At 43.0% G+C, this 19,246-nt stretch overlaps 1 protein-coding gene across 1 annotated transcript in view; it reads left to right on the forward strand.

Moving 5' to 3' along the window:
- The first annotated feature begins 1,211 nt into the window (after positions 1-1,211).
- Positions 1,212-19,246, forward strand: part of LOC146866030 (annexin A1-like) — a 68,648-nt gene continuing 50,613 nt past the window's right edge. The window contains exon 1 of the mRNA XM_085633047.1: positions 1,212-1,353. The gene's annotated coding sequence lies outside the window, so the exon portion shown is untranslated. The remainder of the gene's footprint in view (positions 1,354-19,246) is intronic.

Genomic DNA, 19,246 nt, shown 5'->3' on the forward strand with positions numbered 1-19,246 from the left:
GTGGGGTTCTGGTTGTCCTCTGTACTTGCTCCGGCTACCTCCATTGTGCTTCGCAGTTGTTTTTGTTTGGTTTTTTTTCCTTCTGCTTTATAGTGATTTTACCCGCCTGACGTGTGTGAATTGCAGGCCTGGCACAGCTTATCGCAGATTTTTTTATCGTGGTTGGGCCCCTTGCAACTTTTTTCACGTTCAGGTTTAGATTTTTATCACCGTCCCAGTAATTTTTATTGCGGACATTTTACGCCTTATGGGGAAACTATTGCATGTTACCGCCGTGTTGTGAATACGACCTTAACACCGAGTTATTTTCCCGCGATAAACGATGATATGAAAAATTGCGTTAACCATTTTGGCGGTGATTATCGCACGTTCTTCAGAATATCTCCCTAAATGTCTTAACGGCAAGTGTAACATCACCCAGTTATGATTTTTTACCAAGCAGCACTTTGCATTCATCCACTTTTTATGTATTTTTACTGTAATATTTAAGTAGTAAGTTTAGGCATGTACTGTGGAATAAAGTCACCATGTTAAAGGATGTTGGTTAATATTCTATTTGTGACATGGTGTAACACTCAAATTAGGCTACTTATAATCTGTCGCTTAACACTGCACTTTTTATATTTTCAATTACTCCAATGCCATACATATATTCTTGCAACCTGTTTTCATCATAAATGTACAGATTCTCTGGTCACAAATGCGAAACCTAATTAAAAGTGATGATTTACTCGTTTAGTGGGTATTGGCAGGGAAGTAGCAAAGGTGCTGTGGGTCCAAATACAAGCAATCAAAATTGGGGCCCTTCCCCCCGGCTTTTAATTAAACAAATATATAAAAAACAAATAATATGGATGCAGTGGGCCCCTTCGTACCCAGGGGCCCGGTGTCACTGCGCCTGCTGCACCTTCGACAGCTACCCCCCCTGGCTTTCTACATTCCTCTTCCGTATGCTAACACCCTGCGTGCTGTTTGTTGCAGAACGAATTTGATACAGTCTTGCAGAGTCACATATGTTGCTTAAAACAGCGATAAGATGCATTTCGACTGCAACAAAGTTCTTGCTCCATAAACATTATTTGACAAAGAAGTTGCCAGAGCGGTTGCTTTACGAAAGAGGGCCGAGCAGCACAGCCCCGAAGCATTCCTCCTGCGTGGGCTGGGCTGGGTGAGTCATTTCCTCATTAACCGCTCGCAAACTGCAGCCAATCACTGGAGCGAGAAAAGTAGACTTTAGTTACTAGGTGTGGTTTCACGTCCGCTTCGTAGAAAAAAAATCACAAGCCTGTAGCTCCGCTCTTTTTGCGTTCTACCTCCTCGGCAGTAACTTCTTGCGGCTTGTAAAGGCAACTGGTAAGTGTCGGTAAAGTATTATTGTCGTGCGCTACTTTAGTGCGTGATACATTAGACTTTGCAGTCGTTTCTTCTGCAGGTTTTTTCTTTTTTCCACACTTGTTGGTTTATATCAGCTTGGAAGACGTTCTTGCCTTCAAACCGCCATCAGCAAACCCATTTTGTACCTGCGGTGTTTTACCTCCGGTAATGTGTGATTTTAGACAAAAGTTGTTGAACTATTACGAATTCATGTTTTTTCAATGTATTGTGTTTATGGAGCGCGTACTACCCCTATGTGGGGTGCTGAAGCACCTCATTACTTGCACTTTGAAACCAGTGGAGGGGCGGTTTGCCAAACGGAGGGCCAAAATAAAATTATTTACTATTTGGGGTAATTGCGAGCGACAGACTGGATGGCAGAACAGGTCCGAGCCACAGGGGGGTTCGGAAGTTCCTGCACGACCACGCGTCTCGCCGTCTGTGCCGTTAGGAGGGGCCGGGTTGCGTCAAGCTTAACTCCGGATTGCAGTCTACTTTCCTTATTTGGAAATTGGACATTCTTGCGGTTTGGGGTCTGTGCCAATGTTTCGTTAACTGTTTCTAGGGAGTTGGGTGCGTTATCTGAAAGCCGGAAGTGCGATTGTTCGTTTGCCTTCGATAGTTGTGACGTGAGCTTTCAGAGTAGACCGTGCAGCCTGATTTAAAATGGACTTCGAGGTAATATTTGGAAGGGAACCTTCAGCCGTCCTCTGCATCACGTTTAGACCAGTTTTGAGTCACTGTTGACGATGGGGGGAACAAAAAGCCACTCCTTTCAACCTGGCTGGCGTTTCTCCTGGGAACCGGTTTTCCAGGCTGCCTGGACGGGGAGTGTTCTGTAAAGGTGGAGCCCCCGTACATTAGATGTGGCCGAAGTGCGGGGGTTAGTAATCTGCACTTTACTGTATTAGCTGGAAGGCAAACTTTACCGGTCCTCTGCAGTGGCGTAGCTTGGTATGAATTGTGGGGTGGGGGTGTGGTCTTCAGGATTGCCAACTATCACACTAGGGACATCTAGGTAAAACACATTACATGAGAAGCAAGGAGGGGTGGGGGCTTAATGGGCAGTGGAAAGAGGAGTGCGAATACTTCGGAGTACAGAAAACGCCATATTTGGCAAACTGATCTACGGTTTTTAAGGCTTTTAAAGCATAATAGTACAGGTGTTTTTGTCAGTGTGAGCATATAAAAAAAACCCTGGTGAAATTCAACAGGCACTTTACATTAGCCGACTGAAAGCGCTTGTACCCAACTATTTACTACAGAATTCATTTTTTAGAGCTACACCCCTGGTCCTCTGTCTCACGTTTCCACCAGTTTGGCCCACCGTGAAGATGAAAAAAGCCACTCCTTTTCAACCTGGCTGGCGTTTCTCCTGGGAACCGGTTTTCCAGGGCGGGGGAGTTCTGTTAAGGCGGAGACCCGTACATAAGGTGTGGCCAGTGATGTAATCAATCCTAAAACTGCTTTGGAAATGTTGGCAACCTCGGTCTCAAACAGCCCGCGTAAGGATGGTGCTGCGTCATTGGGTTATGCCATTTTCATATTGAATTTGGCGTTTATTGTGGAGTTGGAGTTTACAAACTCGGCGACTATGCACTTACCTTAAGTTGAACAAAATCGAAACGTAGGGGTCGATTTGCTAAAGAACTTGAGTATCACCAGTGTTAAATAAGCTGTTGTGAATGTTCCAATCCAACGCGCTTTGTTCAAAGCCGGCACAGACCTTGCTATTTCTACTAACTAGATGGAGGCATTAAAAAAAAAAAAAAAAAAAATGTTATGGCCTCAATTTGGAAAGGCATGTAAGATTTTAAAAGAATGCTACTACTCCAAAATGTATTTGTGACTATGCCCCATAATACACCCAGAAAGACTTCTATATTCCACATGCTTATTCATAACGTTTTGGTTCTTGCGACTTGTACTAGCTTCTGCTATCCATATTTTTCCGAATGAGAAACGATAATCCTGTGTTTTTTATTGTTAATTACACAAACTTGTATTGATTAGAATCCAGCTCAGTTGTTTCTCTAATATTTATAATTAAAGGGGACGTGTAAGTGCAGTGTACCTCAAGTCGTGGTAGCATATGCTATCTTCCTTGTGAAAAAGACTGAATTTCTGTCAGTAATTGGTCGGTTTGATTAAAATGAAGCGCAAAGTAACTTAGAATACCCGAGTGCACGTGACTCCTTTAATGTGTGTATTGGTTTAATAAACTGTCAAGATTGAGAGCTGATGGCCTGGAGTGATATGGCAGTTATAGTCTGTCATTGGACTGGCATGTGTTGGAAGTCCCTCAGTGTGTTCTGGTCAAAAACAACGTCTGTTATAGAAAACAAAACTAAGAAAACCAGTTGTTCTGGATTTGGCAGCCAGTTTCTTGAACCCCCTTTCTGAGGGCCACAGGACACACATGGGCTACTGGGCCCAATGGGGATGGTTGAGGCCTTTTACTCCTGGTGTCCCGGGGCACGATCTACTATGGATCCTGAGCAACTGGTTTGGTTCAAGTACCCCTTCTACGCTTGACTCTGTGGTTGCTGTGGGCTCGGGAGTCCAAGGCTCCTTCAGTGGGGGAGGGATGAAGTGTAGATAAAGGTTAGTGAACATGACTCATAACTCAAAGTGCAGTCAGCAAATCAGTGTCCAATCAAACACTTACTTTTGTATGAAAGAAGTTTTTTTTCTTACTCTACACATTCAAAGAAATAACATTTCTAAGGAACAACACAATGTGCTTGATGTCTGGGCTCTAGTGTTTCTCTGACAAATCCCTGTCCTACCCTAGTTCTTGCAGTGTGGTTGGGATTATTCCCCATTCACTGTTGACCGCATTCAAAGAATGCTTACTAGTAGGCCTTAGGCAAGACTTTCCCTTTGACTCAGGAATCAGTCAAGTGCCTGTGGTGCCGCAGCACCTTAAGCAATGATTTACCAGGGTCCAACAGGCCCTATTTAAGTGTACCCGCTCCTGCAGCACAGAGGCCTTCAGCATCCTCCCAAAGTCCTCCTGGACTGTCAGGGGCAGAGCTTGATGCACAGGCTTGACCCACCGGTCAGCTTCTATTTTACCCTGGCAATGGCTTGAACTTTGGCCAACACAGTACCAGCGGCCCCTCCTGTAATACTGGGTTGTTGCAGTTCTTGCGGTCAAATCCCAGATTGTTCCATTGCAGTCACCCTCAAGACGTTGGGCCCCTCCTGGCACATGAGCTTGTTGGCACAGTCCTTCAGCGTTGGCCCCCTCTAGCATACAGGGTCACTGCAACGAAGCGGACTTGTCGCGCGATGCTCAGTCCACAGCGGCCCTCTTCTGGCTTATGAAGGGCCCTGAATCACTCCTGCACATGGGCTACTACCAGATCGATGCACTGTCATAACCTCACACCTTGAATAGATAGTTCTCTAGGTAGAGCTCCTCACGGGGACCTTGCACCCTTCAGTGCTTTACTCTTTCTGACAGGTTACACTGATCTGTGCAGGCAGGCACTGGTGCTCTAGCGCAGCTGGTCTTGGTTTCTGTGGTTTGTTCCCTCACCTAGCAGGGAGACTAGCAGGCCTTGGCCCCAATCCTGGTCACAGGCAGAAGTCTTGCAGAGCTTTCACTTCACTTACCACATGTCTGGCTGCCTGGCAGATGACAAAGTTTGGGGTCTCAACCTCCCCTTCTTATAGTACATTTGCAGATGTCAAATGGGATTTTGGGTCTGGCTCTTTGAAGTTTTATGTTGGGGTGCTGCTTCTTTTGAAGTGTACACTTTTCTCTTTTCTTTGCTCTTGAAAGGCTGTCTGTCCCAGCAGGAGAGACTCCATAGTTGATAGTCCCACAACACAGGCCTTGGGAGTGACTATAGTTCACACCTGTCAGCCTCAGTGATATGTTAATCAAAATATTAATTCTGGGCTCCCACCTCTACTCTGTATGGTTCATTTATCCCAACTGTGTTCCTGTGATGTATCCAGGCCTCTTCATTGTGAGCTCTCAGTGAATCAAAGAACACCCATATGAAGTGTAAAGGGGGAGTCTTGCCCTTCTCTCCAGTGTGTGTTCCTCCCATCTCTCAGGAATACAGCAATCCACATTTCTTTCGGGGGGGGGGGGGGGGGGTAGACTCCGCTCCTCCTCATGTCTTCACCAGGCAGGCCTGGGCTTTCCAAAATGGAACCCATGGTCTTCCATGTAATGTACTATTGCAGACACACTTGCACTCACTGTACATGCGCAGCACGCACACTGTCCTGAACGGTCACCTTCATGTACTGTGCCACCCCAGGTACACACTCATGCAGTACATTGTCACTAAGTGCACACTGCCCAGTTCTGTACCCTTTCTGTATTGTGCTATGGTGTAGAATTTGCAAATACACGCACTGCCAGTGCACGCAGTCACCATGCGTGCACTGCACAACACTTCACCCATCATGTATTATATTTCTCACAAGCACACATATGCCCCGCACATGCTTTCATTGCGAATGCACTTCACAACCTTTCATCTCTCACGTAAAGTATTCCTCAGAGGCATATATGTACAGTACAATGCACCAACCATGCTCGTACTGCACAGCACTTCTCTATCTCTGTACTGTACCCTTCCAAGCCAACATACACCCAACGCAGTCACTACTCCTGCATTGCGCAGCAATCTACATGTACCTGATGTAGGCCAAGTGCGTGTTAAGCACACAGCAAGGGTACCATTGGGTGCTTGGGGCATGGGTACGCATCTTTTACCATGCAGAGGACTCTTCCTTCCCAACACCAACCCTTTGGCTTTGCCAATTTTTGTCATGATTTTTAAAAAGTTTTATAGTTTGGGAGATGCGGTCATCAATCTTTAAAAAATTAAAAAAAAAGGCTTAATATAAAGCTACATTGTGATCTCAAAAAGCACACATTTGCATAGTAGAAACTGGCACTTAATGGCTCTTCTTCTTGGGAAATGGCAGAATGCCATTACTCACAGTGGAGTTGGTCAGCTGTTGAAGTGGGCTGACTAATTGTCTTATGCAGCGTTCTGCTAGTGGGCAGATGAAAAATGGGAATGACACAATAAAAGACCACTGGATGAAGATGGGTAATTGAAAGCCCCTGTAAGAATTACTTTATGTACATATTTAGTTTTAGTAACCCTGGCTAGCGCTAGGCCTTAATATATTGTGGGTTCCACCCAATTATTCGGTTTAACAGTCATTGGGTAAGAGTGACAGGTCCCATGTAGAGCTCTTCACATGCATTATGCTTACTTGGCTGGAACAAAAGGTGGAGACGCCCATAACCTTATCAGGTATTGCCTGTTCTTTTATGAAGCACACAGAAAATATAGCCTCCGTTCCAACTTTGAAGGATAGTGTTGGAGACATGCTTAGGAAAACTGAACCAAAGTAACAACTGTAGTATGCATTTTTATCGTTTGGTGAACATCCTGCAGACCAACACCCTGAAATAGATTTAAATTCTGTCTTCAATGAACTGTACATAAAGAGCACAAGTATAATGTGTTATGACGCAATTCGTCCGATTCTGCTGGAGGAATTAATAATTCGGCTCGGGCCTACAAAGGACCTCCACTGCTGTCTTGGACAAGTTTCTGTACAATACTACAGCTTTGGTTCAGGGCCTTCATTTCTGTTTCCGTAGTTTGTCACCAGATATTTGGCCTACCTCTTACATTTGCCTTCAGGAGTCCAGCGGAGAACAGTTCTTGCAATGGGGTCTATTTATCTTCTGATGGTGTGTCCTATTCATATCCGCCATTTTTCTCTCAATAAAGGTCCCATTACTTTCTTGCTTTCATCTGGTGAGCAGTTCCTGGTTGGAGATGGTTTGCAGATCTTTATAGGCGATGCATGGCCCAATTAATAATCTATTCAAAGGTTTTATATAGTTAAGTTCTCCCTTTGTATGGTCCCAGAATGCTTCGGAATCTGGGCATGCCTTGCAGTTCTGGGATTCTTGTTGATTAAAGTCAGTGGATATCGTATTTGGTTTTGTTTAGTAATCATTGTAGGTGGCAACTATTGAATTGTAGCTGGGAACATCAGAATTATCTAATATGTTGTTTAGCTTTGGATTCTATTGTAAAGCAGCCAGCGCGATCTACATACAGAAGGTATGGCAGAAGTTTGCTCATTTTTGTTTTACAGGGGTACGGAGATGCCCACTGCTTTGATTGGTTGTCTGTTCAGATGGTAAGCAGGCATCTACTCCTCTTTTGTGAGTGGTCCATGTTCTATCTGCTGAAGGATGAGGACCAATAACTGTAAAGCGGTACAGAATCATATTGCATACCCATGCATGGTTTCTGTACATGCTCGTGAATGTGTGCCTACTACGGCCATTTAGGAATGGGTTAATTCCAAGATAACTGTGTGCCTCCATGCACTGTGACGCTCTGAAAGCCATTTGGCTTTTTTATTTTTTGCCCCACTACTCCCCAAGTGCCTCAAAAGTGGTTGTAGTCCAATGTGGGAGTGGCCCCCTACCTCAGTGGATTTCTTGTAAATCCTCACTAGCCTAATAGTCATGAAACATGACATGCCTCATGTTGAATTAAATTAATTTCGTGATCCTTGATTTTCAGAGACTTATCCTTATATTGCATAGAGTAACTCGTATACGTATTTTAACACTTGTTAATGGGATACAGCATGGTGTTATGAAGAAACTTCAATTCTTCTAGTCAGCTTTACTATAGTCACTTGTTTGCCTGTATTCCTCCATTAGTGGTGTTTTCCAGGCAGCAGTTTAAGGCTAGACCTCGAATCCAGTGCAACCACCAGCTGACACCAGATAATCCAGTTGGGAAGTCTTGAATAAGATCTTCCACAATCATTAAAGGCTTTACTTCTGAGTCTTCAAAATACCTAAGGTTTGCTTATCTCTTGTATAAAGACCATATTTGAGACCACTGCAGCAAATTTGCTAAGCCAGCTAGGCAACATTATAATTAGATTTAGGATATAAGACTTGGTGCGTTCTTACAGCCTTTAGGAGACCTTAATCGGGCAATCAAATTTATCTTGGTCAGGGCAGGTAATATATTAAGAGAAATATTCTGAAGCCTAAACTTTCCACTCAGAGCTGTGAACTCCGAGAGGCAGTGAGACTGAGGAACGAACGGATGCAGTGATTTTAAACAAGCCGGAACATTCAATAAAATTGGCAGACGAGATATCTCAGCCAAAATGTCAGAACTGAGGAGAGAAGGACAAGGAGGTAGGTAGGAGAAGGCTATCAAACAAAACCCATTGAAGTCTGGTTCTCTACACATAAGGGCAGTGGTTAATTTGTAAAATAAAAAGTGCCGGGGCTCTCCTCAGTAGGCAGCGCTAGCAGGAGGAATGTGCTGGGGCAAACTGTCACCTGACGAGAGCCCCGGCACTCATTTTTCTGGAGAGGACTTGGCCTAATGGCTACAGCTGCTGATTTTGGAGCTGGGGAACCGGGTTCGAGTCTCTGCGTGGCTCAACATCCTGTGATTCTGTGGAAAATCACCTGCCTTTCAAAAGAGTGTGTCCTTAACTGGTGCTATAAGCACCGGTGCTGAGGATTAGGTGCCGGTGCTGAGCACCGGAAAGCACCTGCTCAAATTAAGCACTGCATAAGGGGAATTGCTTGAAGTACAGAACACTAGGAAGAACCGGAATCAACTTGACTGGCTTGCAGTTATTCTCTGGGTAGTACCTGGAAAAGTGGGCTCACATATTTGTTTTATTAAGGAAAATCCAACGTGTTAAATATTGCTAATGGAACTGTAGACTTTCCTACAGATGTTAAGTTATCTTTCTCTCTGTTCTAAATAAACAATGGTAAAGGAAAGGTAGTTGTGTGTGTTTGCACAAATTAGGGGATGAACTGCTGAGGTCACCAGCAGACCTCTGTGAGCCTTTCAAACGAGTTACAAGGAGAGGTTCTTCCTGATAGTTCACATTGGACTCCCTTCGAGATGACAAGCTGGAGAACTTTGTTGTCTTGACTGCCTTAAAGGTGTGTTAAAATTTTAGTTGGTGAAGATGGCACTCAACATGATTTGTAGTTTGACAGTGCCTCGTGGCGTTGTAGAACTTCATAACTTCTATAGAAATCCATCTTTTATGCAAACTCTCGGTTCGTCTGATGCGTCTGTACTGTTCATGTTTCAACTATAGATTTAGTTTTCTGGTTTAACACTGGATATAGTGAAAGAGCCCTCATGTTGCTCTTGTACCTTCTAGGGCGGTACCTAAATCAAATTTGCTATTTTTCTGGTCGTATTTATTGAGAGATGCATTTTATTTCAAATATTGGTCACTCAGGATAACACTTGCCAGCGTTTTCTGATAAGTTTAGTGAAACAAAAAAAACAACGTCAAAACAAATATATATCTCTCAAAGAAATTCCCTCGTCAAACAAAGGAATGGACCGCACTCTGGTTGAAGTGGTATACGGTATTTATTTCCGTATAAAAATCATCAGGGCGCGTTTCGGCTTCGCGCCTTTTTCTTACTAGTCAAACGCGCACAGAAATAAATTGCCATATTTAGCCATTTCATTCATGGAGTATTTCAGGCTGAAAAATTACACAATTTCTGGCCGTGCCATAAACATAAAAGTACCTCGATAAACACTTGTATATATTCATTATTTTCCCCTCATACAGCAAAATAGGTTCAATTAATTTGTCATGGTCTGATTGGCATTCCTGAGTGCATATTTGAAAGCTCTGTGTAAAGTTCAGTATGTGATTAATTCATGAAAGGCATTTTCAGCTTAATAAGTCAAATAGACATGCTGCTGCAATAGATGCCTCAGTGGGGATGTGGACACCTGAAAATTATGGTTGCGTGCACATAGAGTTGCACATTGGATGTTGGTGAATTGCGTGCAGTATCGTGAGGGCTGCAATCTGGGTCTATTATCACTAATGGCAGATGTCATGACTGGCTTTAATGACTACTGCCTTGCGGTTTGTGCTTGGAATTTACTGCAGAGATAAGTGCCATCAGCATTGTGCACCTTCAGTAAATGGATTATGTACAATTATGAAGATAGCTCTGCCTTGGGTAATTGGATGTGTGCGCATTGGAATGTCCCTAGAATTGACACACTAAGATTTGCACAGCAAGTTGATGTTGGGTAGTCTGATGCAGGAATAATGGACACCTATACAGCACTCGGACCACTCAGCTCTCGAAGTGCAAGCATTACACTTTCTAAAGAAAAGAAAAATATGATGGTACTCTGTGCATTCCCTGTCTAGTATGCTCTAGTGGGAGACATCCTTATGAGTGTCCACTTCGAGTTCCAAAATTGAAGTCCCATTGACCATTTTGTCCACATGGGACACATTTATGCCAAAGAGATCTAACTGGTTAAAGATCAGGAACCATACATGGCGAAGGATTTCTGAACTGCTCTGTGTCTGTGGCAGAAGCCTATCTCTGGCGATGGTCTGAGACATTGTAAGAGGAAAAATATTCTGGTTGCGTGCTGCATTTTGAGTTTTAACTTTGAAAAGAACCACCCACGCCGTCGGTTGCTGTAGCAGTTGCTGTTCAATCTGGGTAGTCCCTGGCAGGGTAGGGATCATATTTTATGATGGAAAACCACTTCCAATTTGCTTAAATATATTGACGCCATTCGGTGCATTGGTGGCATATCTGGCAGAGTATCTTGCAATAATCTGTTACCATATATGAGGGGCTGGTACAGCTGCAGTTGTTTTTGAGTTATTTGTCGTAGAATGGTTTATCTACTGCTGGCGCATCCAAAATGGCTGACCTTAATACCACCACTGCTCTGTTCACTATCCCCTTTATCGTGAACAGCAGCTATTATGCCCTAGAAAAGTAGATGACACTGCTGCATAAGGGTATTAGGCTGTCACATGAGACGTACACACTGTGGAGTCTTAGGGGTTCCTTGAAGCCCTATGTAGAGCCGAAAACAGCAGAAACTCTTGGCAGTTTTGATGGAAACATGGGTGACCTAGTCTTGTCTGTGGACAATTGTTGGGGGCTGTGTCTGCAAGAAAAGTGCACAGTTATGAATATCTGACCGATTACAATCAAAGATTCAGTATCTAGATTTGTTTCGAAGTGATGCTAATAGGCCTACTAGAATACCTCTAATTCCAGATTTTGAAAGTGGATAAAAGGAATTGGTATCTAGCTAGACTACAAATTGATGTCCTTAGTACACCTGTCTGCAGCATATTTCCCTAGCGGAAGATGTTTGGTATGCAAGTTGCTCAGTATTATGCAGTCTTTTGAAGCTTTAGGAGAAACCACATCGACCTATATCACAGGAAAATTAAGTGGTTCAAGGCTGCAGATGGACTCCGCTTTTGTGCATCTTGTTGTTTGCTTCCTGACCAAAGTACCATCCAGATCCACTTTCAAAGTGTGGGAACTATTCAATAACAACCTACAAGAAGTCAGCCTACCTGTCTAGCCACTTCTTGCACTTATGAACAGGATGTAGAAAGTTGTGCATTCATAATGCACTGAAATGTTACCAGCAGGCTATACAAATATTTGCACATATTTACTCAAGTATTGTAATTGTAAGACAGCGGCAAGACAGACGTGAGCCAAATGCCAGAAAAGAAGAGACAAAATGACAAGGCAGAGCAGGCCTCGAAATCTACTTGCAACACATGACATGGTGAGTCAGATTTGATCAGGGTGAGCTATTTTTAGGGCCTACTGGCAAGATCTGGGGAGAGAGCTTGAGCTGCCAAATAGGTGTTCTATTCATTCAGAAAGTAAATGAACAATAAATAGGTCTCTTTAAATCTTTTTATTTTCTCAACAGGGGTCAAAAGTCAGGTTGTCTTCTTAGAAAAAGCGGCATATTTTATCCTTGAGATTGGTGTTTACAAAATCCTCTAATTTTGCAATCAAAGTAAAGTGAACTGTCTGACAATCTTGCTGGGCTCTCAACATTTAAGTTGCTTCTACATGAAATGTACAAATATTTTGAAATTTTATATCCATATGTAGGAGAGCACTGATTCTGTAATTCTTAAGTCCAATGGAAACAAAGATTTTAATAGCATTTACTTGGTAATGTGCAATTGATAAATATTTGGTGAAACCTGATTTCCTTGTCATCGTCTGTGCACTATATAGTTTTATTATTAAAACTGCGTGTCAGTGGAAAAGTTTACAGACATTTTCATAGAAAATGTCTGTCTGTTAATGACAGTCTGCTACCATATCATGCTTTTTTAAATATTTTATTAAAAGCAAGAGTTTTTAAATATGAACTGAGACATTGCTGCAACACCCTTGATGACAATGCTGTTAGAGAACTAAGGCAAGCCAGGGCTCCATGTGTAATAGATTTCTATTACACATGGAGCAAAAGTTTTGTTTGTACAGCAAACATGCTGAAGTCAAACATGTAAAGGTGCTCTCACGTGATAATGACAAAGATGACTCTGCTAAATAAAATATTTGAGACAAGCTTATGGGTTTTTTAGGCCCGAAGACATAACAAACAAACTCTAAATAGTTATTTTCATTTTGAAATACAAATAGGCCTGGTTTGTATGTACCATGTTTGAAATACAAGGAAAGCCCTGCCACACACAGCCTTACTTGACACTCTCTGATGCATTAGCAAAATGCAACTTGGACCAGCCATGGAATGGTGGCAGACAGATAAAATGTCTGTAGGTAGAGGATCATCTCATTCATGCTTGCCATATTTGAATGGACTGGTTCCTTCCAGATGTGGCGGGCATGACTCGCGGCGGGGTCATGCGGGGTGGGGGTTGCCTGGGGAAGGGGGTTAATTAGAAATATTAACTTACCTTCACCTCCGGTGTTGCGTCTTCTCTCTCTGTGCCTTACAGGAAGCAGGCAGCCTTTCTCTCCCCTCCCCTACGCCAATCGCAAAGCTGCAATGGCAGTGTTGTGGTTGGCTAGGACGCCGACCCAACAGGCGTCTATGGGGAGGCTGTTTTCTCTATGTAGGCTGCATGCAGCCTACATAGAGTAAATGCAGAGTGTGCATGACTGGGGCCCACCAAACAATCGACGCCCACAAAATTGGGCAAGCCACTCCTCACCTGCCTGGAGCTGGAACGCCCTCCTGTCCCTAATTAAACCCTGCCTTCTGCTTTCTCGCAGTGCTAGAAGCAGAAACATAAAATGGAATTCAAAATACCATTTTATGTTTCTGCTTCTCACATTGTGAGAAAGCAGTGGGGCGAAGCTCCTCTGCCCATGTGGAGGAGCGGCCCTTGGATCTTGTACCAATATTCTTTTACTCCTTTTCATTGAGTTTCGACTTTGTGAAGTTCAGCTCTGTGTTAGGAAGACTCTCTGGGTATAGTCGTACTTTGCCAAATTCTAGATTTTATTACATTTGTTATTCTCTTGAATGCATCACAAATTTAAAACGAGCGGTGTAAGTAAAGACTGTCATTTTCATTATTTCATTATTGATGCTGCAGAACAGCTCCAGGGTCCAAGGAAAAATTGAGACTTTGTACAACTAAACAATTTTGTGCATGCTCAGCCTTGGAAAAACATGAACCAATACAGTAGTTTCAGAGTAATGGCAGGTTCTCTGATTGTGCCATGATGCTCATTTACTGAGTGGTTAGATTGTGATATTATGATTGACTCAACTAGCATGCCAGAGGTTTAGTCTAAGGGTTCATAGAGCTGCCAGGTATGTCACAAAATATTCATGAAACGACTCCTATGAATTGGGTATTTTGCCATCCGTTTTAGCCAGGAATTCCTGTTCAAGCTGTTTCTGCTTTCTTCACGTGTTCCATGCATGACCGTGTAGTTGAGTGAGCTCCTTGGGCCTGACTAGGAACAGTTCAATAACTCATTCTGAACTTGGAATATGAAGTATCATCCACCATATACAGACGCAAAGCTGCATTAGATATGGAAGGAGAAGGTCTTACAATGCGTTGGTGTAAAGGCTGATGGATAATATCTTGAGTCTTTAGTATCTTCCGTTTAAGAGGGGAAGAGGAGAAGGTGTGGGGAATAGCCCGAATTTCTGTTGTGTACCCATGCATAAAGTATACAGTGTTGCAAATAATGGCAAGCACATTGCTGACCTGAATGGTGAAGTTCAGAGATGAATTTGAGGAGAAAGAACTGAGAAAGTCCTAGGTGGGTAAACTAAACCACCTCCTATGGCCAGCTGTGAACTTGCTGTTGCAGGAAAACGTGCCAAACGGACTGTCAAATGGTGGTCGTGAAGATGGTGGCAGACACAAAAGCAGCATAGATGCTGAAATTTCTTTTTTAAGATTTATCTTTTATGTTTTTTATTTTTAAGGAGTTAGTTATGAAGCACTTACACTCCAAGGAGCATCACGGTGCTAAGTTTAAAAAACAAAAACAAAAAAATGCCCATAATAAAATCAAATGGAAACACCAAATCAACAAGATGTTAACAAAACCGAAAACGTTTGAGGTCCTTCTAAAACAAGGGATGGCTTCCTGGTGACTGAGGCTGTAGCGGATGAACATTCCAGAAGGATCACACAGAAAACAATGTTCTTCTTCCAGGCCATACTTTTATTTTCGGCATCTGAATGAAATGCTGCTTGCACAAACTTTGAGTGAACTTGGGTGCGTTTTTGATAAGGTGACTTCAAAGACTTAAGTTAAGGTAAAAAATGGCTTTGAAAGTAGGGAGTCCCTTGCTTCATTGCCATTAGAGGGTTTCCTGCCAGTCATGTGAATACTTTCTTAGGCCCACTGCTACTCCGACTGCAGTGATTTGAACACATTGTCGCTTGTCAAGTACTTCACCCGGTAGGTCTTGTAATAAGTCATTGAAATAATCCTATCCTATAACAATGCAAGCAGTTATTTATTGTTGCTTCAAAAGCATAAAATTATACAGAAGGGTGTGTGTGTGTGTGTGTGTGTGTTTTTTTTAAAAAATATTTTTTTATAAAGATAACAAGATGGAAAAATTGCTGGAGGAATGGTGTCTGCCTTCAGTGAGGGTTAGAGAGTCCTCAATTCAGATCCCAGCGATGCAGACCAAATTGAGACTTTCTCGTCCCTGTTTCAGTACCAATTTACAGTAGCTCGGGTTTGTTCTTTGTTTTAGAAGCAGACCCATTCAAGCTTACATAACCATGGAGCCTAGACGGCGCCCAGGCTATGAAGGTAGTGAGGTGTCTTTGCCTATATTGAACACAAGCTGTGCATCATTGCCATAGAACACTGCCTGGCAGGCCGCAATGTTTAACTGGCTTCAGTGGTGTGGCCACATTGATACATTGGCTCAGCATGGCAATAGTGTGGAGACCTGCGGGACACCATAATTGATCAGGACCAGTTGGACCAAAATAGATGCAAGGCCACTGCCTGTGATCAATTCTACAAAGAATAGGTTAACCAGTTGGATAACACCTGAGAGAACCTTCAGTCTCTGGCTCAAGATGGAGTAGTCCACTTGTCAAACGTTGTGGCAGGCTCCTCTGATCTTTTATCTTCCAGTGTTCCTCAAAGATACATTAGTGAGACCTTTCCATATCTCGCTTCAGCTCTAAACCCATTTGAGATTAGTCATTTGCGTTCATCCCATAAAGGAAGGAAGACCGTTGTCACTCTACTACTTTTCCCAGCAGTTTTCCATGTACAGGGGGGAGGATTATGGAACAGTGGTTTTACAAGTATCCTACTGTGCAGTTTTAGATTATTTTAATGGGGAATGGCCCCTTGTTTACATTGATTTTGGATGTCATCAGCTGAAAGTAAGGTTATAATTTACTTTATGTGGCTCCTAATAATGAGGTCAAGTGACTTTGGATGGATACTGGGTAAAGACAACACACTCCACATTGTGTAGCATGCTCAGTGTGGATATGCGGTTCAGCAACTCCCATGACGGTAGTAAACTCCATACAAATGCTACAATACACAATCCTACATGAATGTAATGTCATTTTGTTCTACAATGTTACATCCACAGATGGCACACTCTCTCAAAAAGCCTCCATTATGCTCCTAAGCCCCTGCATAAAAAACCTGTACTTCCCGTAAACTATTGATTGCTTCCCTCTTGTTTCTTTCTATCGATAGACCTTCTCCTTACCATTCATCCTCTCCATGCCTTCTCCCTCTGAGAGCCAACTCCTAGTCACATTTTTGTTTGCCTTATTCTTTATCATTGTATTTCTGCAAATTGCCCACACCTCATATCAGTGATCACAACTTCTCCTTTGAAACCACATCCATGCAACCTAAAAATACGTGTTCTCTTTTGGGCTAATTATCATCCCGCATTAACTCTTATGCTCCCTGCTAATGGACACATCCAACTCCTATTAATGTATTCTAATACAAAAAAACTGGATTAGCTGCATTATATTGTTTCCATGAGCATAAGATCGAATCCTAATATCCATTGGAATAATCTCCAACCATGGGATCTGAAATAGCACGCTACTTGCTGTAAAGCTCTTGAATGCCTTGTCTGGGGTAGAAGGTACCATATAAAGGTAATTACAATACCGTTAGCTATACATTCTACGTAAATGCATCCTGAGCTAGGCATATGTGAATGTATTATTTATGCTTTCGGTTACATCTTGCAGCAGAGTAGCGTGGGTTGGCAGCACCCAGAGCAAGACCAGTATCCTTCCACTTTTCATTTAAAATATAGTTCCCTGAAAATGCCCCTAAGAACTTTGTACTCTGGGCAACGGTCCCTGTGGCCCCGCCTACGCGAGGCCACTAAGCTGTAGCCTGTGTGCTTCTCCCGTTTTCAATGCTGGGTGACCTCTGAAGAACATATATTAAGGGGACTTGTAATCCGCGATTACCCCCCTAGACTGCTCCTCTGTCACTCTTGAATCACATCCACAGAGAATTTATCAGCCCTGCCTCTATTCCAGAGCTGTTTATCCTTCACCCCCAGCTAGCCCATGGCAAGCAAAGACTGTAATGGGCAGCTTCTCAGTAGCAAAGTGGTGGATGTCTTTTGAATGAGCTGAGAATCAGGCCAAATCCTCTTGGTCTGACTGAACACATTTGGATTGTTTTTCTCTGCACTGTTTCTTCACCAACTATGACTTTGGCCCCGACTATCTGTAGCCAGTGTATGCCTGTTCCTTGACTCTTATAACTCCGGGATAGACGCTAATGATTGTCCCATCATGGCATTTCTTAAAAAAGCCATTGCTGTGGCTAAACCTCTCCATACATGCTTTAGCTTTCACCGCTCCTGAGCGGCTTGCATAGATCAGCTATGACGGCTGGCTGCTTACAATTGAAGCGGAGAGATGATCTCTTTGTAAACCATTTGTAAGTCATTTAGTCTAGCTGCCTGCATCCAGTGCTGTAATGTGGGCCCCCTCTCCAGTCAGCGCGGACCCTATAGAGCCGTACTGTATGCCTGGAACCATTGCATTCCTGCAGAGCTGCTCACTTATGCTCCTGGGTGGTCTCTAAACCTTATTACGACTACATGCCTGTGAATTGCTCCTCTGCACGCCTGCATGAATTCGAGATGTACACGGTGCTGTTCTGCGTGGATACTATAGAAGGCCACTAAGTCATCTCCCAATAAAACCAATATCTTATTTCCTTGGGTTCAATAGGACAGAGTGATCCACAGACCACCCTTCAAGAAAGTAGCACCCAGTCTTTCTATAAGCACGTACATTACTTGTTGCTGCAGAGAAACCATATCTACCCATGACTTGACAGACCCAGAATACTATAAAGTAGTACTCTTAAACTTTATTTTTTCTGAAAACCTTATTTGAAAACTCTGCTCAAAATTAATACTTGGGGCGCATCTTAATAGGAAAATAGAGAATTATTCCAGACCTCACTGCAACAGGTCAGAACCGGAAGACTTGTTGGCTTGGAATGCTATTAAACTATTTTTCTTCCCGATAATGGCTGTTCCTACAGCCATGTCTCTTTTGAAAACCCATCCCTGGGTCTGTCTTTGCTGACAAGACCTTTTTCGCCCTAACCTGTGTCAGAAAACATGCTTCTTGTTCCTCCCACGAGAAACTAATCTGCATTGTGCTAAGGACACACAATAAATCAGTTTTTCTACAGCAATTCATCAATAATTGATTCCTAGGCCAGTCGTCATGGTAGAGCGCGCGCTTTGTGTTCTGTCTGCAGATCATTCTCGCCTACTTTGTGCTGGACTGTCGGTCTGTGGTGACACACGTTTTACACACTCGCTGCCCTAATTCAGTATTTCTTTATACCTGGATGAGGGTGCGTACAAAATTCACCAATTGTTACCTTTGAGCTTTGAAGGTGGAGCGATCACTTCACTTTTTATTTTGCCGGAAAAGTTTCTTACTCCATACTGCAGTAGATGCTCCTAGCCTTCAATAAACACACAGGCTTAGACTTGTTAGAGCGCAAAACTTTGGAATTGGGCTCATTACAACTGTTATTAATAAAAATGTCTAGGCCAGGCAGGCTTCCTCAATGAATGTCCTGAGGCAGACGTAGACCAAAGTATAACAGAAAACTACAATTGCCTGACAGACTATGAAAGTGGGATTAAAACGCTGTGAGATTCAAATGTAACCACATATTCATGTTATCGTAGATGTTCTGTGCATACCTAACCAGGTTTGTTTCCACACTTAAACAACGGGTTTGGTCTTCATATCCGAGGGACTAGCAGAAAAGTCAAATGCCCCTACTTTAAACCATATGGTGCTTCTTGAGTGTGTGAAATGTGCCGTCCTGACCCTTTTAAGGAGGCTCTCTGGAATTCATTAGGTTTTGAACCAGAACAAGAGAGGGAAAACACAATGGGGAATGTAGTGAAAGAAAGACCGAAAAACCCCTACAAAGCTGGAACCTAGAACAGTGAGATAAAGAAACATGGAGTGTCCTCTGGTGGAA

This window comes from Triturus cristatus, chromosome 2_1 (genome assembly GCF_964204655.1).
Source record: "Triturus cristatus chromosome 2_1, aTriCri1.1, whole genome shotgun sequence".
NCBI classification, from domain to species: domain Eukaryota; kingdom Metazoa; phylum Chordata; class Amphibia; order Caudata; family Salamandridae; genus Triturus; species Triturus cristatus.